Here is a 25,759-nt window from a genome sequence, read left to right on the forward strand (position 1 = left end):
GCTGCAGCCCAGGAAAAAGATGCCCTCTATCCTACAGTGCATTCAGACACCCCAGTCCTTGTGCCTACCCCTCCGGAGCTTCGTGTCATTCAGTGTCTTAGTAACAGCTCCAGATTTCCTGCTGCAATAGGGCTCCTCATCCCCCTGGCACAGCCACAAGCTGATGCTGGTCCCAGAAGACAGGGCTGGGAGCGACGCCCTCTCCAGCACACTGGCACGAGGGCAAACACCGCATCACTGGCATTTCTCATTCTCGGGGCTGTACCGATGCCTGGATTTATCGTCGCAGGCTTGTTGCGAGAGGTTGGGCAGCCTGCACTGATTTTCTGTCACAGGCTGTTCCTAAGGGCTCGGTCAACCGTTTTCTTCAGGTTGAGGCTTCTCTTTGATGCCAGCCTGGTTGCTACTGTACGGTCTGTCCCGCGTGTTGTTCTCGGCACGTGTTCTTGTGGCTGTGGGGTCACTCCGAGGCACTGGGTTCACACACATCAGAGCCCGGTGGTGTGGTGGTGGTCACAAGCCCTGGCACCACGTCGCCTCTCATCTTTTTTTGTTGGAAGGAGTTTTGAGGGGATAATTTTTTAGATGTCAAGGCACGGAGGGTTACGGTTAAAGGGAAATATATTACTAAAAACAGGGCGCCCGTTTTTTGAAGCCATCTGCCTATTGGCTAGAGGAAACAGCCACATCCCCAAGTGCTGGGATCTGGTCGTGCCTGCAGGAGGACCTGGGCAGATCTGTGCCTCTGTCACATGGCTGTGAAACAGGGTTAAAGCCGGTTATTCGCAGACCTGTCTGAGCCAGCCCCAGACACCGAGTACGCCTGTTATCTGCAGCAGTGCTGGGAGCCCCGCTCCTGGCAATGCCTGTTCCTAGCAGGGCTGGGGGAGTCGTGGGTAGGCTGGAGCTTGATTTACTCGGAGAAGCTAATCCTGCAAGCTGCCATGTGCGTCACAGGATGCTGTGAACATCCCCCTGTTCCTCCTGAACTCGAGCAGGGATCGCTCAAAGCATCTGTCGAGAGGAGAGCCCAGATGAACATAGGAAACACAGGCAAGGTCAAACGCTTTTCCCCATTCTCTTTCTCCCCTCCACCCTTTGACAGAGATGTAACCAAGGGTTTTCTCACGTCTCAGGCCCTTTTCTCTGAAGCTGTGTCTCCTCTTCTCCTCTGCTCCACCTTCATGTTGCTGTCTTCCTCATCTCCTCCTGAAAAGCCACGCTCTTGTTTCCTGCTGCCTCTCAGCTGGTTGGGGACTGGGGGAGATGGGAGTTTGGAATGGGACACCAGTTCCTTGAGCTTGTCAGTGTAATTGTGTTTGATTGATGGAGGTTTAACATTTAGTGTTATAAAAAGAAATGAACAAAATGGAAAAAAAAAAAAAAGAAAAAAATGTATTTCTTCTACTGGTTTGTAAATATTACAAGAGTTACATGAGATGTCTGGTAATGTCCAAGCAGAGGAACAAAGACTTAGATTTAATATATGGCCCCATACTTGCTAGCAGATTTCTAACCCTTTCCAGATGACCGAGAGGAGGGGTGAAGGCAACTCTTTCTGAAAGGAACTGGACAGGGGAAATGCAGCCACCCCAAGCCACACAAACTGTAGCACGTTGCTTGGAGTGTGTGTCTGGTTAGACGGAAAACGAAGCAGACGCCTGTCTCTGAACGGCTGGGAAAGGCGATGTGGGACGCTCCAGCCGACACCTGTATCTTGGCAGTTGTGTTAATTTTGGTTTGTTTGCAGCCCCACCGCTTGCGGGTGTGTTGCTCAGTGATGCACTCCCCTCCTCCCCCCCTTCCCGCTTTCTTCACCAGTGAAGTTGTGTCACCTCATGCTAGCACCACGTGCATGTGAACGTGCCATTCATGAAGATTTCATTGGTGACATGCATTGTGTCGAGAGTTAGTCTTTGTCTGCACACCTTTCTCACGCCACTGACTGTTCACCGCTTGGGCAGATCTCTTGTGTACTGCTGCTTGCCCCACTTTTGGTCAAAGTATATCCAAGCCCCACCAGCTCTTCTTAGCTCCAGGTGCATCCAGACCATGCCCCGAAGCCACCTGTCCAAGCAACCCTGTTTGAAAGTCCAAGCTCACAGCATGGACAGAGTCACCGCCAATAGCCACATGGTCTCCAGGCTGAGTAGAAGCTGCACATCTGGAAGGAATTTGGGGGAGCAACAGAGAGTCGCGGTGATTCAAGAGCATTTGGGGAAGAGGATCTGGGAAGTTGGAGGAGCTACTTTAGAGTCCCTCACAGCCCCGCCAGCAGGTGATGTTTCAGCTCAATCTTTGTGCAGTGCTTTAACCATTTCGCCCCTCCCTGATGAGGGAATCTATGGGCACAGGGAAACAGCTCTTCTCCTCCCAACCCCTCTCACACTGCTGCTTCCTCTCCTCCAAGCATACTGACCCACAGCCCAAATCATCATGGTGCTTGATGTGAAATAGCAACTGACACCGAAGATGGCTAACCAAGAACTGTCCTACAGAGGAGATGCTAGGGGGTGAGCAGTTTCTCTCTTCTGATGGTGCACAATCTTACTGCTTCTCTTACTTGAGTACACAAAACTTCTTGAGTTAGCGATGCCAGGAGCAAACTGTCTCATGGAAAGAGCAGAACCACAGGCAGGGAAGTGATCGAGAAACTGGATGGTAATTTTCAAGATGTGATGCCGGTGGAAAGGGGTAGGGATGAGTGCTGTCCATCGTCCATGTGCAGAACTCCCAGGTTCACCAGCAAGGAGACCGTGGCGTCTCAGTGCTACTGTTAGAGTGGCTTCATTTCCACTGGGATGCCCAGAAGATTTTTTTTTTTAACTGCATGACTCCTGCTGACTAAAAGAGATGTGTCACACCATTAAAACCTCTTTCTCTTTTCCTTCTTGTAACTTGCTAGAATGATGTTCAGGCAGTTCCTACAGCCCCCCTCAATTTTGCTTGATGGTTGGCTCCCAATAGGGCAATATGTGGTGTTTGCTTGTTGATTCGCTCACCATAACCGGAAAGCAGAAGTCAGCTTGGTGATGATATGTTGGTACAGTCCTCTGTATCTCTGTGGCTTGGGGTGGTGTGTGTGAGGCGAGGACACCAGCCAAGGCAGGGCTTGGGAAAGAGGAGCGGCTCTCCTACTTAGCCCAGACAGGTGGCAAGGAAAGGGTCCTTCACTTATTGCAGGCTCAGGTTAGCTGTTGCCACACTGGCTCAGCCTGCCCTGCAAGCCTGGTAGAAGTGCCCAGGCAGCGGAGGAGGAAGGGGCAGTGCAAGTCAGGAGGACGTGACTGCAGCACGGGTGGCAGGACTGCGTGCATGGCAGGGCTCCTTGGGCAGCGTGGCTGGGGAAGGGGCAGCAATCACATCCAAGAAGGGCCATTCCCAGGTAGGGCAGGACCTTCCTTCCCTGCCTGTGCTCCCGGTGCATCAGGTGCTGGCCTCCTGCCTCCCTGGGGTGTGCCCACCATGTTGCGAAGGGCCTTGGTGAGCGATGCAGTGTGAGACCACGGTGGCTATGGCCGTGCCCTGGGAACAGGCGTATGCATGTTTCTGTACGTAACATATGAGCCATGGATGGAGACTAGGAGCAAGACCACCTAGGAGCCAGCCAGCCACCTCCCAAGGCTGTCCTTCTCTGAAATTATGATGTTTGCTCCCTGTTTTGGCCATGCACAGGCACACACGCACACCCCTGCAACCTCTACCACACACGTGCTACAGTATTCCTCATGGCTACCATACAGGCGCTCTCCTTTCCCATACCCTCCATCACACACACAGCCAGACACGCGCTTCTCCACTTGCTCCCAGCGGTGGCTCTGTCCGCCCACACAGCTACATGGTGACCTCCTGAGGAGACCAGGAGAAAGCCCACGGGTGCCTGCGCCTGTGCGTGCGGGAGCACACGTGTGTGCCAGGAAAGGGAGGAGGGGGCAAAGACCAGGAACCTGCCTCCACGGTACCACCATCACCTCCCAAAATCTTTCAACTTTCCCAGCTGGAGCCAAGTTTCATCCTCTAGACCTTGAGAATGAAGGCCAGTCCCTTCTTCTTGCTACACGGTGGGGTGGTTAGAACTCTCCTCATTAACAGTGTTATATACATATAAATATATATATATATCTATATCTTTATATATATTTTTCCCCAGCACTGTAGACATGAGCTGAACTTCTCTTTATTGAAACGAGAAAACGGCCATTTTATTTTTTGCCATTGGTTTGTTTTTGGAACTAGCTCTGTGAAAGAAAATTTTAAAAGCGCAAGTGTGTGTGTAAAAGAACCGATCAAAAAAACAAAACAACCCAACAAATGAATGAACAAAACCCAGTGATGGAAAAAAAGAAGCTTTTTATTTTTTCTTTTCTCAATGTATTTAACTTCTGTTATCTCGTTTCTGTTTCTTTACATGTATGAATGCTCTGCTCTTCTGTGATCTTAAAAAAATACAAAAAAATACAAAAATTAAATAAACGTGAAAAAGAGGTAATGTTTCTTCATTTCCCTTCCCTTCCTTGCATAGCCTGGCTTGTCTCCTCTCTGGTCACGTCCCATGATGACCTCCCAGCCCAGCCAGGGGACGTGGGCCGGGCTGCTCCTTCCCTCCCCTTCCTTGGCACGGCAAGGTGGTGCAGGGCTGCAAGCAGGGCAGTGGCAAGTGGCTTGGGGCTGAGGGTGCCAGGTCGCCCCTATCAGACTGGCCCTTGGGCACAGTGCCTGGGGGTGAAGGGAGCAGGCGGGCTGTAAATAGACAGGAGTTGGGGCTGCCACGAGGAGCGGAGGGGTGCGGAGGCTGTCGGCAGCTGGGTGGCATAGGCAAAACTGCAGCGCCCAGCCCTGAAGCCAGGGTTTGCCTTTGGCTCGCACGAGTAATCGCTTTTTAAAAAATGAAATAGCATAATTGTGTGTGTGCAGGTACAGGTCAGGATCAAGGGTTGCCTTCCCAGGAAGGGAGGAGGAAGGAGGCAGGTGGAAGGGGTGGGCTGAGGCTGAGCGGCACAGGCGAACGCATGAGAGGAGCACCAAAAGACGGAGCGTGATGGTGGAGATGGAGGAGGACGCCAGTGGGGAAGGAGGCAGGAAGTGCTGGCCATGAAAACAGAGCGGGACGCAGCACTGGAGCGGCCAGGTTTTACGGCGAGGAGGGAGAGGGGAGACGGGAATGGTGAGGGCCTGGGGCTTGGAGTGCAGGCAGCCAGGACAAGAGGGAGCTGGGCAGGAGTCTTGTCCCATGGGCACAAGCAGGCATGAAAAGAATAGGTCAGAAGAAAGAGAGCAGAGGGGAGGGGGCAGCAGAGTAGTCAGGGCAAGTTTACAAGACAACACAGCCAAAGGGGTGAACAAACCAAGAAGAGGGATCCAGGGCGTCTGGTGCAAGGAGAAAGCAGAACCTGAGATATCTCAGCATGGTACATATGAGGGATGGAGAGCCCCAGGCATCTACAGCCAAATCACTCCAATGGCAGGATCTGTCCAACATCTAAGAGCCACCTGGCAGGTCACAGCCTTGGAACACCTTCCTTGTCCCAATGGGAGAACCTGTGTTTCCTGATGGGCCCTGGGGACGCAGCTAAATGTGCTCCTGCACAAGACAGCGGTGCGGTGCGGTCAGGGTCCAGTCCCCGGCTGTGGGTCAGGAGGGCTACGGCAGCCCAGGGAGGGGACAGAGCACCTGGAGAAAGGCCACCCCAAAGCCAGAGCAGCAGCACGAGGCTGCACATGGCCGGGCTCGGCTCGCACCGTGGGAGAGGCTGGCTGCGGCGCTGAGAGCGAGGTGGTCTCATCCTCGCACACTGACGAAGCGTGAAAAAAAAGGCCTTATTTCTGGGTCTGCTCTGCCCAGCATCTGTGTGGTGCCTTCTCTGCCTCTGTTTGTCCTTCCACCTTCTCCTCTGCTGCCTATTTACAGTTCACTGGGGCAGAGACTGCAGACCTACGTACAAAATAGGGGTGTATTCTATGAAAATGTTTATCTAGTCTTGTTTCTGGAATATAACACATAGGACAATGAAAGTTTTCAGTAGAGTACAGGTTTGTTTCTTAAATTGCATGAAATACTATATAAAAGCTGCTGTCAGATGCTCAGCACAAGCAGCGTGCTCAGCAGGGGTACATCAGTAGCAGTAGGTGTAAGCAGGACTGCGAACATGAACGTGGCTGGTGCTTACCACACCTTTGCTACCTGAGACCAAGAAGAAGCGATGGATTATGAACCCTCCTCCATCACGGTCATTCTCCCCCACGGCGCTGGGAGAGCTGGGGGGCTGCGGGGCAGGGGAGGGGCACAGGCAGAGCTGCTGGGGGGAGCCCTGGGCTGGGGTATCAGTGTGCTGCATGGATATGAAGGTCAGTTCTGAGCTTTATTAGCCAGTCGCTGAGGTGGAAACACGTCCCACTCCTGGTGCTGGGCATGGATGTCACCAGCGCTACCAGGGCTCCACCTCAATGTCTGCTCTGAATGCACCTGGAAAAGCCATCTGTGCCTTTTCACCTCCAGCACCTTAAAGCTGAGACTAAAACGAAGACAAGCAAAACCCTGGCAATCACAACCTCTCTTTTCATTAACATTTTAAATGGTTATTTTTAATGGTACATTTAACTAAAACTAACTTATCCATGGGAAGAGAATTTGGCTGTTAACACTGGCATCTGCTTAACAAACTGAAGCTTTGCATTTGGTGAGGCATGAGCATAACACCAATAGTATTACTTGCTAACAGCAGACTCATTAGCATTAATTACTGCGTTTACAACCACAAAGAGCTTTCTGTATCTGTAACAGCAGTTATTAGATGTACCCCATTCTCACTGGAAAAGGTACGTAGGAAATTATTAGCAGTGATGCAGACCTACCGGTAATTGAGGATCTAAATTCTTGGCACTTTCCATAACTCAAAACTTCCAGAAGAATAAGAAAAATGATGAGATGTTCTGACGACTGTATTCTTCATCTTTCCTCACTGGAGAACTATGTTCAAACAGAGCTAAATTGCAATTGGAAATGAGTTTAAGGGTTATGGTGCTCAAAGGCCACAGGAAAATGTGCGTCCATAAAAATACCTTGCAATTCAGCCAAGATTGGCTTTTGCTATCCAAAACAGGCATTGTCAGAACGGGCAAAGAGCTGGTGGGTTTAGAGAGATAAACTGCGATGGATAAAACACCAGATCAGATTTGCCACAACTGTGCATTGGTTTGCACTATTAAGATTGACGGGACTTGTCACTTGTGCCCATCAGCAGCTGGAATCCCAAGGCGGCGCATTCATCTTAGAGACACCATATTTTGATGCTTGAGATGTGGAAACAGGGATTTTTTTTCATAAGATTTCTCAAAATGTGACACTTCAGGCTGGGTTACAAATCAGGATGCAAACGTCACAACTTGTCACAAAATCCAGACCCAGGCATCCCAGAAGCATGGAGGCACCTTTGAGTGGCTGTGACGTGGGATACTTACGAGAGCTGGAAATCGCAGTAACTTTCTTCCAGAGAGATACCTGTACCTAACACCTTGTTACTGGTCTGTCGTCTGTGTTGCGAACTCTGTCCACACATGGCAGGTGTGGTGTCCCTAAAAACCTTGGAACACGCTGGAGAGTTTGAGCTTTACACAATGCTTTCTGATGATTAGTATTTCATAGTGTATGGTTTGTAGAATGTTTACTACCTCCTCCTCAAAAGTGCCGCCTTTCCGGTTTAGCTTAAGAATGGTGCCATGACCAGGAAGTGAGAGGAATGAATGTTTGAACCGTTTTTCACAAAGACAAAAGTGCTAACTGAAATGCAGAGTAGAGTGGTCATACATTTCAATGACCTCGGTGATAAATCTGATTTTAGGTCTTTTAAAATATTACAATGAAAATGCAAAACACTGAGCAGGAACAATGCTGCTCTGCCAGGTGACAGCTGCTCCAAAATTGTTAGAGAGCTGGAGGGCAGCAAGGCACCATTTAGGCTCGGTTTGAAAATCACACCTCTGCCTCGATCTGCTGTTTCCCCTTCCTTGGGTGCTGATTTTTTTATCCAGCTCTGTGCCTGGGACTTGAGGGTTGCAGTCCCCCGCTGCCCGTGGTGACAGGCTGCAGTACTGGCAATGGGAGACTCTGTGGAAGTCATTGGTAGAAGTGGATGGTCCCACCTTCTTCTGCCGGCTCAACACGTGGATCTGGGGTTTCCATCTCTTGGAGCCCAGCCGCCAAGACTATTTCTTTAGCTTTGCAACCCGTTTTGCAACCCAATCCTCCCAACTGGAGAAATCACTCCAGGGCCTGGGCCCCTCGAGGATGCTGCCCAGACAGAGGACCCTCTGGGGATGCACAAGGCAATTGACATGAGTGCAGAAATCCACCAGAGCTTCAGTCCCTCACAGTGCACCTGGCTTCCAGTCCTGGCCCTGCATTCAGCCCTACGTGATCACATGAAAACTTTTATCTAATTTTATTTCTGGAACATAAAACATAGGACAATGAAAGTTTTCAGCAGAGTACAGATTTGTTTCTTAAATTGCATGAAATTAAATAAAAACCCCTGTCAGAAGCTCAGCACAAGCAGCATGCAGTGCATCGGTAGCAGTAGGTGTAAGTAGGACTGTGAATGTGGACGTGGCTAGTGCTCACCACACTTTTGCTATTCAAGACCGAGAAGAAGCGATGGATTATGAACCCCCTCCGTCGCCATGGAGGATGATTCCTGTATAGTCATGTAGGCTTGTTTCCTGTAGATACCTGAATCGAGCTGGGTTTTATTTCTGCCCTACTGTTCTGTTGGGTTTCCTTCCCAGTGCTGAAGCCACGCACTTTGTCTAGCACCGAAATTTTCATGGGGAATAATAGTCTCATCCCTCACTGCAGGCAAGTGTCAGAGTCAGGATTAAAAGATCCACGCTGTTATGAGAGAAGTTATTTTGCTTTCAGGCCAAGCGGTACGGCAGCACAGAAAGCAAGGATCTTGGACCAAAGAGTCTGCAGGGGTACTCCTTGTAAGCCATCCCCTGGGCAAGTGAACACATGGCAAGTGAGCAAGCTGAAACGGTCACGGGGAGAAGCTCTGACTCCAGCTGGGCTTCCCCCATGCCCTCCCACCCAGCCATATGTCATCTCCAAACCCTCGTTCTCTCAGTGTCATGCAGGGGCAGAGGAACCACCAGGGTACGTGGCAGAGAAGCAAGAGGTCCTCTTTGAGACCTATGGTGGGAACCCTGCCTCCACCTGGCTGTCTGGCAGCCGGCACCCTTCCACTGCCGTCCAGCAGGCAGCACACAAACAGCTCCTAGAGATGCCCAAGCCTGCAGCGAGTAACAACAAACACCAGGTCATACAAGGAGGCAGCTGGGTCTCTGGATATAAGGGTGGCACAACCATCATTACTAAGCTCTGCCTCAGGGACATACTGCTCACTTAAAGTGGCCTCAGTTGGCACAAATCATGGAAAACACAGGCACTGTGCATTCGGCCAGAGCAACCCTGAGTTGATGGTGAGCTTGAGATACGACTATGCATCCTCTCTGCAATGTGTTTTGGGAAGCCTGCTCAAATAAAGGCTGTCGTGCCTGCCTGTGGGTCTATCACACATTTGTAGAGTGGCCTGAGAACTTCTCTGGCCATGGAGAACCTCTCCCAGATCATTTCACTGACTGCTGAATTTACTGGTTTGCTTAGCAGAGCCAAGACAACCCCCTTCCCAGCACCAGTGCTTGTGTGTTGGTCATCTGTCTTGTGAAGAAAGGAGTGGGCTCACCATATCTTTCCATGAATGTTACTTTACCAAGCCTGAGGTCTTCCTTCCATCACAGAGCCTTGCTCGCCTTCAACATGGCCTCCTGCCACTGATCAAAGCTCTTCTCCGTGACACAGAAACTAAGACGTCCAGAGGTTCATTGCTGAAGGCAGCTGCTAGTGATAGCCCCAGCTGCACCTCTGGTACCCCAACACGTTGTGTGACCTCTCTCACAGGGGCTGAGGCGGAGCAGGGAGCAGTGCTGCCGTTTCTGTCCACAGCCCGTGGTGGGGATGAACACAGTGCCATTCATTTGAAGCAAGTTGCTCTTGCTGCTAGTGGTGCACTGCTCTTCCACAAGGTTTTTCCGGGGCGGCGGCTGGCACAGGGGAGCTGCTGACAGGCATCAGGGCAAGCCTCCCACGCTGCAGGATGGGGTTCCAGCTGACACGGCCCTGCTACCCATCAGTATAAGTCGTACTGTGTGCTCCGTTAGCGGGAACAGAAATGTCATCATACGCCTGAGCCTATTCAGGTCTTTTACTGCCAAGCCATCTGGCAGCAAGTGGCTGCGGGAGGGATGGGTGTGCAAGCACAGCCTCGGGCTGCTGTCTCCTTGAGGTTGATGTAGGAGAACACCTCTCTGGGGAGCTGCACCTCTTGGTGTGCTTGGGGACCCGTGGGCTGGGGAGAAGACGTGGGGATTTGTGCTGCTGGCTGCAGAGAAGGATTTACTTCGGCGGGGGGCGGCACAACTGAGCGCCTCTCTGTAAGGAGCCATCAGCTGTGAGCCGGCTCCTGGCTCCGAGCAAACCCTGAATCAGCGTGAGGACAAGGACCGCAGGCTCAGAGGGCATTTGCAATGCTCTCCAAAGCCTTCCTGCTCCGCTCTTGTTACCCCCATTCGCTAATTGAAATGGATATAAGGAAAGAGACCAGACATCTCTGGGAAGGGGCTGTAACACTGGCAAATAAGGGTTTGCAACTGCTCTAAAGCACCTCCCTGGCCCCCTGCCCCAGGCAGCCGCCCCAGGCAGCGATGTGTCCTCTGGCACCGGAGGGATGGGTCATCCTGAGGCAGCCAGATCAGACTAACAGGAGCAGATTGCATCTGAGTGATAGCAGAGTTAACAAACTAAGAGGCACTAAGGAGAGTGACTGAAGAAAGGGGAAAAAAGACAATGGAGGCACTTTGTGCCTTTAATGATGGCTGCCACGCGGCAAATGAGGGAAAATTAGTACCAGACAGACAAATGGAAACTCATTTCAAGAGGCAGTGAACGAGAGAAAAATGCAATGAGCAGCTCAGAAGATTAACTCAGAAGCAATCAAACTTTATCTCCCAAGGAATCCAGTGCTCCCACACACTCCCTTGCCCGCTGTCTTTACCCCCACAGCTCTCCCTCCCTGCCCTTTAGTGATCCCCCTCGCTCCTGTATAAATACTAGAGCTGAGAAACATTCATTCAGAGCAGGAGGGTGAACTTGCTTTGATGCTGTCCTCCCTCCCACCTTTTAAAATTCGTATCTGCAACAGTTTCTCTCTGCGGTCAAAGTGAACAGGAGTAGGAAGTCATCACTACTCTGATGGCCAAAAGCTGACCTTGTGCTCAGCTTCGCGTGACAGTCTGAGAAACTGGGATGGCCTGATCAGTTAGGGTCAGGGAGGTTTTGCCTTGGGGCACAAGGACAGTGGCTGTGTAAGATGGCTTTTGCTTGTATACCAGAGGGAATACCCCCTTCCTCGGCTGGTTGGGCAATTTCACTTAATGAATTGCTGAACTCTGTCCCTGTCCATCTCTGAAACACTGGCGATGTCATTGCATTCTCCTGCTCTGTCTCTGCGACATGTGGTTAGTTTTTAGCTTTGTACCCTCTTGCCCTAAGAGACATAAGCTTATCAAGGGTGGGAAGAGGTGCATGTCGTGGTGAGGGAGCCTGTGCATCCTTCTGCACCTGGTGCCCACTCCAGGGTCACCCGTGACTGAGGAAGAAGGCTTGACAGCCAGGTCTGGGTCTGTGTACTCAGCCAGTCAAAGCAATGCAGTGATTTAGTGAGTGGGAAGCCTACAGCGTGGGACTGTGCTTGGACTCCTGCTGTGGTCACAGTTTCTGTCCAATGCTTACCAACAGTAGGGATTCACACCAGAGGTAGGCTAGGACCTGCCTGAAGTCCTTATTGAAACCTCCTGAGCCAACTGTGCCAGACATGAGCCACTGCACTGGCTTTAGCCTCACTTCAAAAGGATGGCACCAGCTTGGTATGAGAGGTTACTCGGTGGAGAATCAGGTATGAGTGAGTTTTGGTTTTTTCCATATGTGATCATTACCAATGTCTGTGGATAACCCCAAGAGAAACAGCATGATGGCATTTTTTGTGCTCATCCCACAGCTCTGTCACCTGAAAAGATTACTGTGATTACTGTGCAAGGCAAAGACACCTCCTTTAAGGCCCAGATACCCACGTGGTGAAAATCAGCGTCAATACACTGATACCAACGAGTCTGCTGTGCTGGCTAGTGAGGTCCTCTCCTACGTCCAAGTTATTATTATACGTAGAACCTACCAAACAGGAGGGATTCACCCATGTCATATGGTGATGGGACCCTGCGCTTGGCAGGTGCCACAGAGGCAAAGGACAGATATAATGTGTGGCATCTGCTCTGGAGCCTTGAAATCCTGCTGCCCCATAATGGCAATCTTGCCCTAGAAATCTAATTTGCTGGACAGCCCGTCGAGCTGAGCTGCCCTTCGTAGAGGAGAGGCAGCCCCTGAGAAGGGTTACCTGGGCTGTGCACTCCCTGTGCCTGCCACAGGACCCCTGATGCTGGGCTCACTGGTCCCTCTGATGCTGGTCACACATCTACATCCCTCCAGTACCAGGAAATGACCGTGGGCAAACCTGTCACAGTCACAGGCAGTGGGACCCTGCCGAGCGGGGCACAATGGCAGAGGTTGAGTCTCACCCAGGGGCTGGACCGTGCCGGAAGGTATCAGGCTGCTCTAATAATTTCCTTGTAAAGAGCAAATTAGCTAAAGTCGAAGCCAGTCTCCATACACTTTATGAACAGATAAAAGAAGTGTGGCTACGTAGGGAAGTGTTTGATGGGCGCTCAGCTCCCTTGTTTTCCACTCTAATTCTCTTGCTTCTCCATTATTTGAATCTCCTTTCCACCTTTATTGGTGTTAGGTAGTTAATCTCCTCACGGGGTTAGTGTTTGTCTCTTCCGTTTCTGTTTCTAGTGCATGATTTTGTTGAGCAAGCACGAGCCATTTGGCCCACATTGATTATTTATGAAGGTGGGAACCTTTTATCTCAGCTGCTTAGTAACTTAACAGTGGTGTAGAAAGAGGCTGTCTGGAAGTAGCTGCACGTCTTGCAGGAGCTGGGAGACAGGGAAGGAGGTAGAGATGCTGCAGTATATAGGAAGAGAGTAGAGAAGGGAGACAAACCAGGCTGAACTCACTGTAAAGGGTGATTTATCTGTTATGCCACCAGAAAGCGGGGTAAAATGATACCCTCAGGACTTGATAGCGCTTTGCATTCACCTTGCAGAGGTGCTAAGAAGATATCAGTAAATAGTGAGGCCCGTTATTATAATTTCCAACAAGAAGGGATGACATTTTCAGGAATGAGGGCAATGAGGACATTGCACCTCTGCTTGTGATGGACTGGAGGCTTATCCCTCACTGTGCGCAGGCAGATGCTCTGCAGTTGCCTGGGTGCCGGCTGTACAGCCCGACTCTGTGAGTGAGGGCAGAGCCGAGGAGAACAAAGGATTTCTAGTTCAAGTCAGGCTTTAGTGGGAGAGGCGTTGCAACCCTCCGGTAAGACTGCATACCGTGATTTCTGCAAAACCAGGCAAGTCACGCACTTGTAATGGGTCACTGGGACCTGGTGAGGTGGAAACAAAAGACGAGTTTCCCTCGCCGGCCACCGCCCTTTCCCAGAGCAGCCTTTTGTATCTTCTCTCTTTTTGTTGCCTATCTGCTCACATTGCCCTCTACTAGTCCAGAATATGGGAAAAGAAACACAGCTGACCAAGTGTTCACAAAGAGATTTGCAGAGGGACACTCGTATGAAATAATGGACTGTTGAGAAGACACATACCCAGGGTCCACAAATACAAGGCTGGCAGCCTGGAAAGGTGCTGTCTCTTTCCAACACACACAAGTATGCAGGAGGGCAAATCCATTGCATGTTGAAAACTGCTCTAGAGCAAAAAAAAAAAAAATAGATCAACACCAAAGGACAGGAGCCAAACTCTTTTATGAATGGAGATGCAATTAGAGTGTACTGCAAACAGGATAATGGAATATCAGCTCAAATTTCACTTTGCTGTTACTACTAAATCAGAATCCTACACAAACTTTAATATAGTTCTCCTAAAAATTTCTCGTTGCTTCTCCTCTTCCCTTCATCCAGCGACAGCTGAACCTGTCAGATTCCAATCTGTCCCACAGCTTATGAAAAAAATGTTTTATGGAAAAAATATTTTATAGGAACATAAATTTAAATGCTGTGCGCCAGCATCAGTGCCTTTCAGACAGAAAATGTTGCAGGAGCTGCCTTTAAGGTGACTGGCCAGAATACAGTAAGGTTAATGTGAAGAAAGGAGGAGGGCAGTCTGCCCCCTTCTTTAGCTGCATGTTGTCAGGATGTGCCATGATGACATTCTCTGGTGGGACAAAAATGGGCAGGACGTACATGGGAGGCATCTGCAGTCAGCCAAGGAAGTACACGCAGGCACCATAGGTTTTGAGCCTGGTTTAGCAAAGGATGGATCCCAAAGATCTCCGTCATCATTTAAAAGTATGGGTCTCTCCACCACAAGCAGGGCAGCGGGGATAGCCGCCAAGGGAGGCTGATGTCTCTGTGGTGGGGACCCAATGCCTCTACCCCAGCATGAGCTATCAGAGGCAGCTGGGAGAGGAGAAGGCACAACTTTCAGGGTCCCTCTCAATTGAGCCCAATACCTGAGTGCACGCACCATGAGCGGGTTCTGCTTTTCGACCAGCCGCTGAGCTGAGGCTTTCCACGAGGCTTGCTGAACAAAAGGCAAATCTAATTTTCCCCTCCAGCAGTCTCAACAGCAGTGGAAAGCGGGGCTGATCTGCTTGGAGCAGCGCAGGGATGCTTTGCTGCAGCTGCCATGCATGGCGCTCTGGTTGCCCCATCTCCAAACCCTGTGGTGCTACTGGGGTGTTGCCATCCCCGACTCCTCTCTCCCTTGGGACGGTGCAAGGGCTGCACCCCCTGGTCACTGATTCAGCAGTGCTTTGCCTTCCCTACGCCAAGGCCTCCCAAAACCTTTATTCTCTTTCCCTGTCACTCTAGCTACTGTGTCACCACATGGCAAAGGCTGCCCAGTCCAGGTGGCTGTCGCCGTACTGTCGGTTCAATGACAGTGGTGTTTAAACCTGGATATTAGTAAAAGCGTAAGGTGTTTCCAGTTTAAAATTTGATCTTACGAGCTTAATAAAGATGCACTAAAAGAAAGCCTTAGCGTACATACAGAGACTTTTCCGTGACTACCGTAGGCTTATTCAGAGCCGCGAGGATGGGAAGCACTGTTTGGGGAAAGACGGAGGTAGGCAGCGCGCTGCGCGGGTACGTGCTCTCCCAAGGCATTTCACTTAGCAGAGCGTTCACCTACAGAGACGGTCCCAAGAAGCCTTTTCCCTGCTGGGTGTTTTACTTACAGAGGCATTCCCCAGAGATCATCCCTGGAGACGCTTTTACCCTTAGAAGGCAGCTGTCTTCACGGCATGTATTTTTAACAAGGCTTAAAGGTATGTTTTATTCCCATCCTCTTCCCTGCAGAATAAATACTTCAGAGCAGAGTAGTTATTGATCTGATCTGCACGAAATCCTGAGAGACGAGCTGAGTTGTGCGCTCTGCCACAGCCTCTTCCCGCGCCCCTGGGCAAGCGGCAGAGCCCTGCTCCGCCACCGGGAGGTAGGTATCGCAAAACGTCTTGAGGGTCTAAGCCTTCACAGCCCTGTGTTGAAATAATCATCCTTCGCATGGCGCTCCAGGGGTCGCGAGGATAACGTCGTTAGAGTACTGACAGCGTGATGGAAATACTGTGATGCTAAGGCTGGCAGAGTCCTGGGGTCTGGAGGCATCACCGGCGATGTGAGACGGTCCTTTAATCTTGGCATTGCTAACACCAAATTTGAATGGCTAGAGCTGGCCAGCCATTCAGGCACCCAGATGCTGCTGGAGCATCCGATTTATTTGTGATGGCAACCGATAGCCAAGTGCCTGTGTGAGCAATGGCTTGTTCATACAAAGGGTCTTGAAGAGCTAACAAATTGGGATGTGGAAGATTTGGCAAAATGGTTTCTGGCCATTTTAGAATTTTCCTGTATGAACAGAGAGGAAAAGTCACGCCTCCTGTGTATAAATGAGCCTGGGTGGAGAAGTGAACCTGTGTTTGCGAGCTTCTCCCTTGCTTCAGATCAAAATGCTGATTTGATCATATCTCTGTTTCAGGGCACGTCTGACACCAGGATTTGTATCATAAATGAAGGGAGACTTCCTGCCGTGTGATGGCAAGCACCGCAGAGACAGAAAGGGGTTCCCTGGTTCTGGGCTCTGTGGTCCTCAAGCTCCACAAGAAAGCAATAAACTAGAGAAGTGTGACCTTAATGGCCTTAAATTCTTCCAGTCTGCGTAATATTATGGTAGGATCATCATGTGGGCTTTGGTAGTGCAATGCCGCAGGGAAGGACACGAAGGCAGCTACAGTTGTGTGAAGAGTCCAAACCTTGTCAGGCTAACAGAGGCAGATGGTAACTACAGAGTGATGAGGAGGAGCCTGAATCTTTCTTCCACCGGTGCTTAGTACTCCAGTGAAGTCACCTGAGAAGTTATATGAGGGATTGTTTGCTGTGGGGCTGATAAGACTGGTAGAAAGTGAAGGCATGACCATGATCTTTGCAGATGCCCACAGCCTCGATCCAGAAGATCCTTCAGGAAAGTTATGTTGAGTCATGAATGGTGCTCTTTCTCACAGGAGGTGAACTGTGCTACCTCAGAGAGCGCTTTCTTTTCTTACCTCAGCAGTGTGTTTTCTGACTGCCTCAGCTAAACCAAGCAGTTCTTTGGTCTTTTGGCAAGTGCCTATCTGCTGAGCACCTGTCTGTGTCAGGGTGCAGCCCATGAAAAGCAAAACGTCGTAGTTTCACACTTCTTGGGACTTTTAGATTCTTGATCTGTGCCTTTTCTACAGAGAGTTAATTGCCAGGCTATGGACCCGGCATGTTTAAACCTCTGATCTGACCTGTTTAAAACTGGGATAACTCACGTCTCTATCCTGCATGGAGGCAGCACTGCAGAAAGGTATAGACAGCCAAGTCTCGCCCTGAGACGCCCTCTGTGTCTGCTCGTGCACTGCCACTGCCTCACAGACTTCTCTCTCCCCTCCTGGAAGTAAATAAATAAGCGGACAGTGCAACAGCTCAGATGGAAGAACTCGAGCTCTTGATCGTGAGCAGTGTTTGGCGGCGGGGTGAAAACATGCAGACTCATTCATAGAGATGCTGCGTGGAGCCGCTGTGGAAGAGCCTGTGGGCGTATGATGAATACTTAGTAATTAAGCTGATTCTGGGCACGTTGATTATCATTTCAGGGAGACGTGGAACATCCTGCAAATACTTACATAAATATCTGCTTCCCGGGGCGCATACGTGTGCGTGCGTTTGTGTGCGTGTGTATGGGAGGGAAGGGGAAGCAGCCTGACAAGTGTTTTGAGAGTAAGAATAAATAGGTGCTGTTTCATCTGTGACTTTGTTCTGGTTTTTAATCCAGCAGGGAGGAACCACAGGAATTTGTACATTTATAATCCCGCTTTCTGTCTCTGTCAGCCAGAGTGAACAACTCATTAGCATGAAGAATTTGCTCATTTAGTTCACCCAAGTACTAATGCAGAGCGAAGCCAAGCGGACTTGGGAGCCCTTTTCTGAGCACCTCTTGTCCTTTTTGCTGGGATAGCACTGGCGCAGGAACAGTCTGTTTTCTTAGGGCTCTATCTGGTCCTACGGTAGTCTCTGGAGTCCTTGATAAAAACTTACTTAGGAGTTTCAGCTGCAAGCTTCAGGAGTGTGGGTGCTGCTCCAGTTGAATCTGGAGCAGAGGGTTGCACTGCTCCCGACCCCCAAAACCTCAGAGAGATTTGGTTCTGGGACTTTGGTGGGGACATACCAGTTAGAATATTAGAGACTTGGTTTAGTACCTAGCAGGTTTGGAAAATATCAAACTGGAGAATCAGAAAACAAAATGGTAATGAGTGTACCTGAGAAGGATCTATTTTGTATCATGGTGGGATGCGCCACAAGTCCAGTCGCTCTTCTTTTGCGTAAGGTGGGGGTGATGCAGATGGTGCTCTGAGATCCCACCTGGCCCCGATCTTTTGGGATATTTCGTATAGCAGAGTGCACTGGCACTATTTATTTCACCCTTTCTCCACACTTCCCAACCCGCTCCTTGCTGTGTCAGGTACTGCAGACAGGACATCCCAAATCCAACACGCTTCTGCACTGTCTCATCGAAGCTCTGGACTTTCCCTGCATCAGCGTTAGTGCTGAGGCAAGGAGGAAACTAATTGCCTCCAGGCATTTTTTGTCAGCCTGTGCGATTCTCAGAGAGCTCCTGACCTTGCAGATCATGAAGACAGGCAGGGAGACAGACATGGGGTGTACGCGTGTGACGAGGTGGGGGGCGCAGCAACTCTCTGCTTAATTGGTTTCCTTCCTTTCCCACTGTATTAATCACCTCCCTGTGTGTGCTGCCCAGGGCTCATTTCGAGTCGTTTTGCGGGCCTGGTGAGAGGGACGGGCAGCAACCCCGGAGCGCATCACTTCCCAGCAGCCTCTGGTCAGAGCCGCAGGTCTCTTTATCTGTCTCCCTGACTCCATGGAAGCGTACTTTCCACCCAGTCCCTCTTCGGTGCTCTCTAATGGAGGAGGAGGCGAGCATGAAATGGACTGCTAAAACCTATGAATATTTCAGAGGAAAAAGTCAAGGGACTCCATTAAATCCTCTTCAGTCTCTGCAAATGGAGCTGGGGGGCGGGTGCGCTGGTTAATGAGCAACTCCAGCGGCATTCAGGCGATGTCAGGAATGCACCCAGCAACTTCCAGGCCGGTGTGACCACACGATGCTCTCCAAAGCCTCCCTCCTGCACCATCCCCACAGAGCCACCCGGCACTGCTGCCATCCTCTCCTTCCCCAGACAAGCCCAAACAATTCTGCTGTCAGCCACGTCGTCTGCTGCCTCAGCCTGCCTCTATATCCCTACCCAATATTCGCCACCCAGCTTACCCCAGTTTTCATCAGAGGTACCTCTTCCCGCTGTCACGCTCACAGCATGCCAGACTCCCCCTGAGCTGCCCAGCAGCCCTTTTGGGCTGACTTTTAACCCAATGTCCTCCTATAGCAGCCCATCACCGACCGGCACGCTGTTTACCAGCATCCCTCCCAGCTCACCTGCCATCTTCCCCCAGCACCTTACCAAGCCCCCGTCCTCATCACAGCCTCCTCAAGACGGCTTTTACCCGCCCTGTCAGCAAACAGCCAGAGCAGCGGCAGCTTTCAGAGCAACAGCCAGACAGAGCCTGACAGCCCCATATGTTTTGGCAGAGACAGTTCCTCCCTCTAATGGGCCCAGAGGAGCGCGGCTTTCAAAGGATTCAGCATGGAAGTGACAGGCTGGAAAGCCTCATTAATGGGCTCTCCACCGGCGAGGGGCTGGGAGGCAGAGAGCGGCAACAGCCCGGCGGCGAAGCAGAGATAGCCCTCCCCAGCCACCAGCCTCCACGGTGGTGAGCGAGACTTCCTCACCCTCCCCTCGGACATAAGACAGGGTGGCGATGCCCCCGGGGTCTTCAGCTTTTTCCTAGGCAGCAGTCAACACGCAAAGTCTTTTAAGTCTATGCACCCTGCATCACGCTCTGCTCTTTCAGCCCCACCTCCCAAACATGCCCTGTGGGGTGTCTGGCACCAAGCTTGGCCGTCATGAGTGGAGAGGAGACTGAGGGTGGCAACCCATGGCTGTAGGTCTCCTCTCTCTTTGCTACTGAGAAGCCGTGGGGTGAGGAAGCTGAAGTGCCTGGGCTTGGAAACTGCTCACCCCTTTGACCAGTGCTGGCATTCAACCAGGAATTTTATTTTGGGATTAAGGTGGCTTCTAGAGAAGGTGACTCATCATCACTCATAGGGCTGCTCCTCACGGATTTCTTCTCCATTGCTTCCAGAAACATTGGTCCTCCACATCCAAAGCCACGGCGTCTCCCCTGTTAGACACCAGCACCCCCTGAGGCCACCATTTAATCTGGCAGTTTCTTAGCTTTTGCTGTGTTGCTCCTAAATCATTCAGGTCTGCCTCAAAAGAGACCCAAGAAGGAAAGCCTGAGGCCCTGGGCAAACACAAGGAAGAAGGCTCTGCCCACAGCACCCACAGTGAAATCGTTCCTGCACGTAAGCATGAGCTGCTGCACAGACAGGAATTGAATGAGGCTCATTGAAACTTAAGCCACAGACTGACTGACTGCGCGTAGACAAATGGCCAAGGATGGGCACACCTGGTGTAGAGGGGGAAAACGGAACCTTCTCCATTATACCTCTCCTCCAGTGAGAGAAACTGTTTTTCACTCTCTGGGTCTGGGTCCTGAGGGTGGCCACAAAACCCTTCAGAAAACGACTGTCTCAAGCCAAAAAATAGCCTAATCATGGGCTCAGTAGAGAGAGACCTCACCAGCACTTTTCAGTTCACCCCAATTAACCCTTCCTTGTTATCCAGCTAGTGATGACCTTTCGTCTCTCCCAAGGCAGTTAATGAGTCTTATCTCTCTCAGCTTAACATCCACCCATTGCTGCCGAAGTGTTAATTACATTTTGCTCATAATTTGCTTAATTAACTACCATAATTAAATTATGCACAAAACAGTGCCTTTCTACCTGTATCCAGCTCATAGGCTGGTGCATTTACAGAGGCTGGAGTTGTCTGTCCCGTACAAGCCACCGTCTCTCTGCAAACCCTGCCTCTCGGCTACACAGTCAGCGGTGCTCCTCTGAGACAAACGGGCTTTTACTTCCTTGCCTCTCTTATTATTCACGTTCACCATTCCATGCCAAGCTAAATGAAAATTATTTCCTCTTTAATAAACAAAAGTGGCCCTACATGGAGAAAAATAATTTCATTTTTAATAAACAAAAGTGATTTTAGGTACAGAAGTGCGTAATTTCCTTTGTCTGGCTTTTTCTGCTCGTCTTCAGAGGGCAGCAGCCCCTGTCAGTCTGGACGCCAGCTTCGCATACAATGGCAAAACAGGGCAAAATGTAGCAGATTAGGAGACTGTAAATGTCTATTACCGGGCGTTTCATGCTGCCTGCTGGGTAAAGGACAGCAGAGTTAGAAATTTGAGTGATAGTATGAGAAACACTGGTCTTTTGCCGGTGACCTCCGTGGAGCAATGAAGGTGGCACATCTGTGGTGAAGCTGTTGGCATTGTCAAAAGCCAGAAAGACCTGAAGCTCCTGTTGCGATTTCCCCAAGGGGAGGAGCTTTTCCCCCAACCCGGTGTGGGCTAAGCTGGGGGACCACCACAGGAATCGGAAACACATCACTCACTGACGACTCCCAGAAGCTAGGGAAAGGCTGTTGGTGCAGTCCGTGAATGTAATTAGCAACCTGAAGGGAGTTCATCTGAGCAGAGAAGCAACGGGGGATGAACAGCCAAGGTGAGCCACGGGTCATTTTGTACAATTCAGGCAGCAAGTTTATTTCCAGCTCACAGTGGCGAAAGCATGACACGGGAAACCGCGCTCAAGCTTTGTGTGTCCGGTTAGAAAGTTTATGGTGGAGATTTACGTTAGGCTGAGTGTTTCAGCTGGCACACGTGCCATGGGACAACTGTTCAGCCTTCTGCCCCCTCTCTGCTGTGTAGAAGATAAAAGAGTGCGAGGCAGCTTTGCTGCCCCAAGGCAACCATTGACTTGGAAGGAGGTCCTTGGCTGCCCCTTTACAGGTGTTTTGCCCCACTGAAGCAAAGCCAATCTGCCAGGGTTGAGCCCTGCAATCTAGCGATGTGGCTAATTGAAACCACTTGATTTTGAATGCTAAATATTTGTTTGCACACAAGCTGGAGTCCACGCCTTTTTTGGAGAAGCCACGGGGCAACTGATGATTACATGCAAGAATACAGACATCTAATTGTGTCATTTTCATTTGTAAATTGGCACTTTGTCCAGAACCCATGTGAGGTGCCGAGGTCTGCTCTGTTTCCCAGGCAGCTCCTTGGAGCCTCATCAGGAATTTTCCTGGGCCCTTGCTAAGCCAGCTGCTGTATTTCAGAGATGAGTTGCAAGTGATTTCTAAATAGTGGTTGCAAAGCTTCCTGGGATGAATGGATGTGATAAAAATGCTTGATTTCAGCTCTGCTCTTGAGCTGCTGACAGATACAGCACAGCATTAAGTCAGCAGCCTAGCACAGCTTGGGTAGCAATTGCTGCTCTGCTCATATTTCATTGCACTTGGCACAAAGCTGATAGTGAGGGAAAGAACTTGGTGGGGACTTCTTAGGTGCCGAAGTATATATTCCTATCTCAAAAACTTCTGGAGTTTCCCAGTGAACTACTGAAGCTTTAAATCCAATGAGGAATTTGATATCTTTAGGTACACTTGCACAAGGTTGCCTAATTGTCTAAAAAAAATGTATTCAATTTTTTACTCACTTTTCCTTAAACATGCTGAGTGCTTTACCGAATGGTGACCCACATCACCATTTCTACACCCAAGCAGATTCCCTTAAGTGGAGCGACCCAGGCCCAGTGTTTTACTGTGGACACTTTGCCAATACGCGGTGCCGAAGCACAGCTTTCTGCAGTTCAGCCTGGTTTCAGGCGGTGTTTAGACAGCCACACGCCAGCCTTTCCTGGGTCGAGAACGTCTGCAGTGATGTCTGTTTCTTATTATATAAATACCTAGTACTTTTGCATGGGGAGACCGCATTTTGCACCGGGCCTGTATCTTCTACCTCAATAGATAGTTAACAACAGTAAAAACATACCAGACCTTTTACTTCACCCTTTAACGTTTTAACATAGTTTTTCACCCAGACAGAATAAGTAGAAAGTATTTCTTCCTACGGTAATAGGACTTATAAGAAGAAAGTATTTCTTCCCACGGTAATAGGACTTGACTGAGAAGGTCAAGGCAGAATGGAATGAGATTTTTCATAAAAGCATTGAAATCCCACACAAGGGAGAAACTTCTATTCCGGGAGCAAATAATTGCACACAACTACACGTATCTATAAGTGAGAGACTTTATTTGAACCAATTTTTCAAATACAGACATCTGTATTATTCTCACTTCTCGGGAACGTTTTCTGCTCATTTTTGAAGCTTGCAACCTTAGGACAATATTCAGGACATATGTGTACATTAGATCTCTGCAGATGGACACATTCATAATGCACAAGTACAATGAGTGAGAGACTCTTTCCAGATCCTCACACAAGAGCATCGGAAATGGGCCGCTCTAATCGTCAAGTTCTGCTCTTATTAGCTTCCAGACACGTCACAGTTCTTGATACTCTCTAGGCTGTAGCCGCCTTCTTCAGGCCCCGATTTACTACTGTGTTACTTCAGCTGTATGCCAGTGTAACTCCTCAAAATAGGGCTTAGGTGATGCACAGGGATGTGATTCGTTCATTGGGAACAGGCATGAGCAGAAAAACCAAGCTATTGGATGAACGGTTCACCTAGGGTTTTCTTTTGTGAGAGTAGTCTAGGTCTCAGGCTGGGATTTTTTTTTTTTGGAAGTGACCAGTGGTTCTGGGTGTGTAATACATGAACCTTGATGTTCAGAGTATACAGGGGACCTGTGGATTGGGCCCCAGCGAGGTGTCTCTCAAGTTGGGCACTCCAGACGTGAGGTCACTAGCCTGTTCTGCAAATCTCAACCTTCACCTCTTCTTCCAAGTATTGCTCAACAGAGGAATGTAGTAATAAAGCATTGTAGGCAAGAATGCAGGCTCGCACATGACCTGAGATCAACACCCTGAAAAATGGATAGAGGGTAGCGCTTTCAGGACCACCTAAATGACTCATGATCTTCAGTTCCGCTTGGAAAATGGAGAATTTTAGGCCCGAGTCCTCAAATTCGCTGCAGAGAGGAGTTTGCACATCCTTCAGCATTTGAGCCTTAGGAATTTATGTCTCTCTGAAAGCCAGTGAAATGTGTGCTCTCAAGCGTCCACGTCACTTAGGTTATTCTGAAAACTGTACCCTATATACATACGGGTAGATAAGGGGCAGACTTTCACAGGCACAAGTGGCAGTTAGACATGTAACTCCCATTGATTTTTTTTTCCCCCTCGGGGACCTGGAAAATCCCCCCCCGAGGAGTTGAATCCTCCTCTCGCGTTATTTTCACACCAGATTAACACCACTGGTTCCAGTGGAGTGACTCCTGAGTTACCCCGGTGTGAGCGAGAGGAGAACCAGTCCTGAGGTGCTCTAAATATCCAGTGAAAGTGCTAATGTGGCAATGCGGAAAAGCAGGGAATCTGAGCACAGGCCTGGAAGAGGACCACCACCACCACCCCGCATCGCTGAGCTGCAGGTGACCACCAAACAGACTTTTTAGCCAAGAGTGGCCACAAAAACATTCATTCAGACCCTTCCCTTCACCTCTGCAAATCACAGCCACTCCCTTTCCTTCCTAAGACACCTATGACAAACACCAGACCCTCAATACAAAAAGCTTCACATGCTAGTTTGCCATTCGGACAGCACAGGGAAAAAGAAATACCTCCCGTGAGGAGTTTGGTACGAACTCCCTCTTTCTTTTTTTCTCCTTTCCTTTCTTTCTAAACCCCTCTCCTCCAGTCATGGCCATTTCTTTCATTTAGAGTGGCATGTTCCCCAAGCAATGGTGTTTACATTGTCACCATAGGTGAGATCCTTCTAGCTAAGGCCTCTCACGGGGCTGCATTAGGGTTTGGGGTTGGAAAATACCGGGTCTGAAGGGATCTCAGCAGTATGCCTTTCCTCTCCCTTTGGAATGTGGCTGACGGTGGAGCTTCTTGGCTGATGCAACTATTGCAAGGGTTGTGGGGTTTTATACGCTATCAATGCAGTCTGTGGATGCCACAAGCGTTGCAAAGCAGACCAATTTCGTACGAATGATCTACTGCATTGATGGGGAGGGGGGTGTTAGGTTGGGATTTTTTATACTTTTCCAAGGCTTAGTCTAGATGAGGTGAAATGTCAAGAGCTGGCCTACAGCTGGTACCAGCATTCAGTATAGATGTGGATCACTAGCATATCTTACTGCAGAGGCATGGAAAAAGCCCCTCTTGGTCTCTGGATTTCCACAGCACTGTACGTGAGGTCAGGCACCATCTTCCCAGGGTGAGTCATTCTGACAAGCCCTTCCCTCTCCATACGTAAAGTAACAACCACAGGCACCTCCAGGCAAACCCTCTTCAGGGAGAGAGGATTAGACATATACTCCCCGGGGAATTCATGTCGGTTGTTGCATCAGGAAAAGCTCCAACTACTCTGCTGGGTACTCTCTGCTCCACTCTTTACTTCTGGGACCTCCTGCCTCTTGTGCTGCTCTCAGCTCACTTGATATCCTGCTAGAAGAATTGTTCCTCAAATACCCCTGTTCTCCTTCCAGTTTCCGTCCCATGCTACATCCTTTATACTGTTTCCTTTCAGCCTTTTAAAATCTGGCCGCAGACGCAACTCAAGGAAATCCAAACGCTTTTCTCTGCTCTCTTCCTGTACCCTGAAGACAGCCCAGCTTCCTATACAAATCTTGTGTATTACACATTAAACCACTGCCTTCTCAAGGCAGGGTTTGTCTGTGTGCTCTCTCTCACGCTCTCTTTGCCCTGACTCTCCGGCAGGATCAGGACACGGTACAATAAGAAAGATAGGGGGGTGCTCAGTTACAGCTAGTAATTTTAAACTGGAACCAAGGGAGAGGAATTAGTATTTAAATTATTTAGGTTGGCAGTTGGTA

This window comes from Vanellus vanellus (assembly GCF_965231255.1).
Source record: "Vanellus vanellus genome assembly, chromosome: 1".
NCBI lineage: Eukaryota > Metazoa > Chordata > Aves > Charadriiformes > Charadriidae > Vanellus > Vanellus vanellus.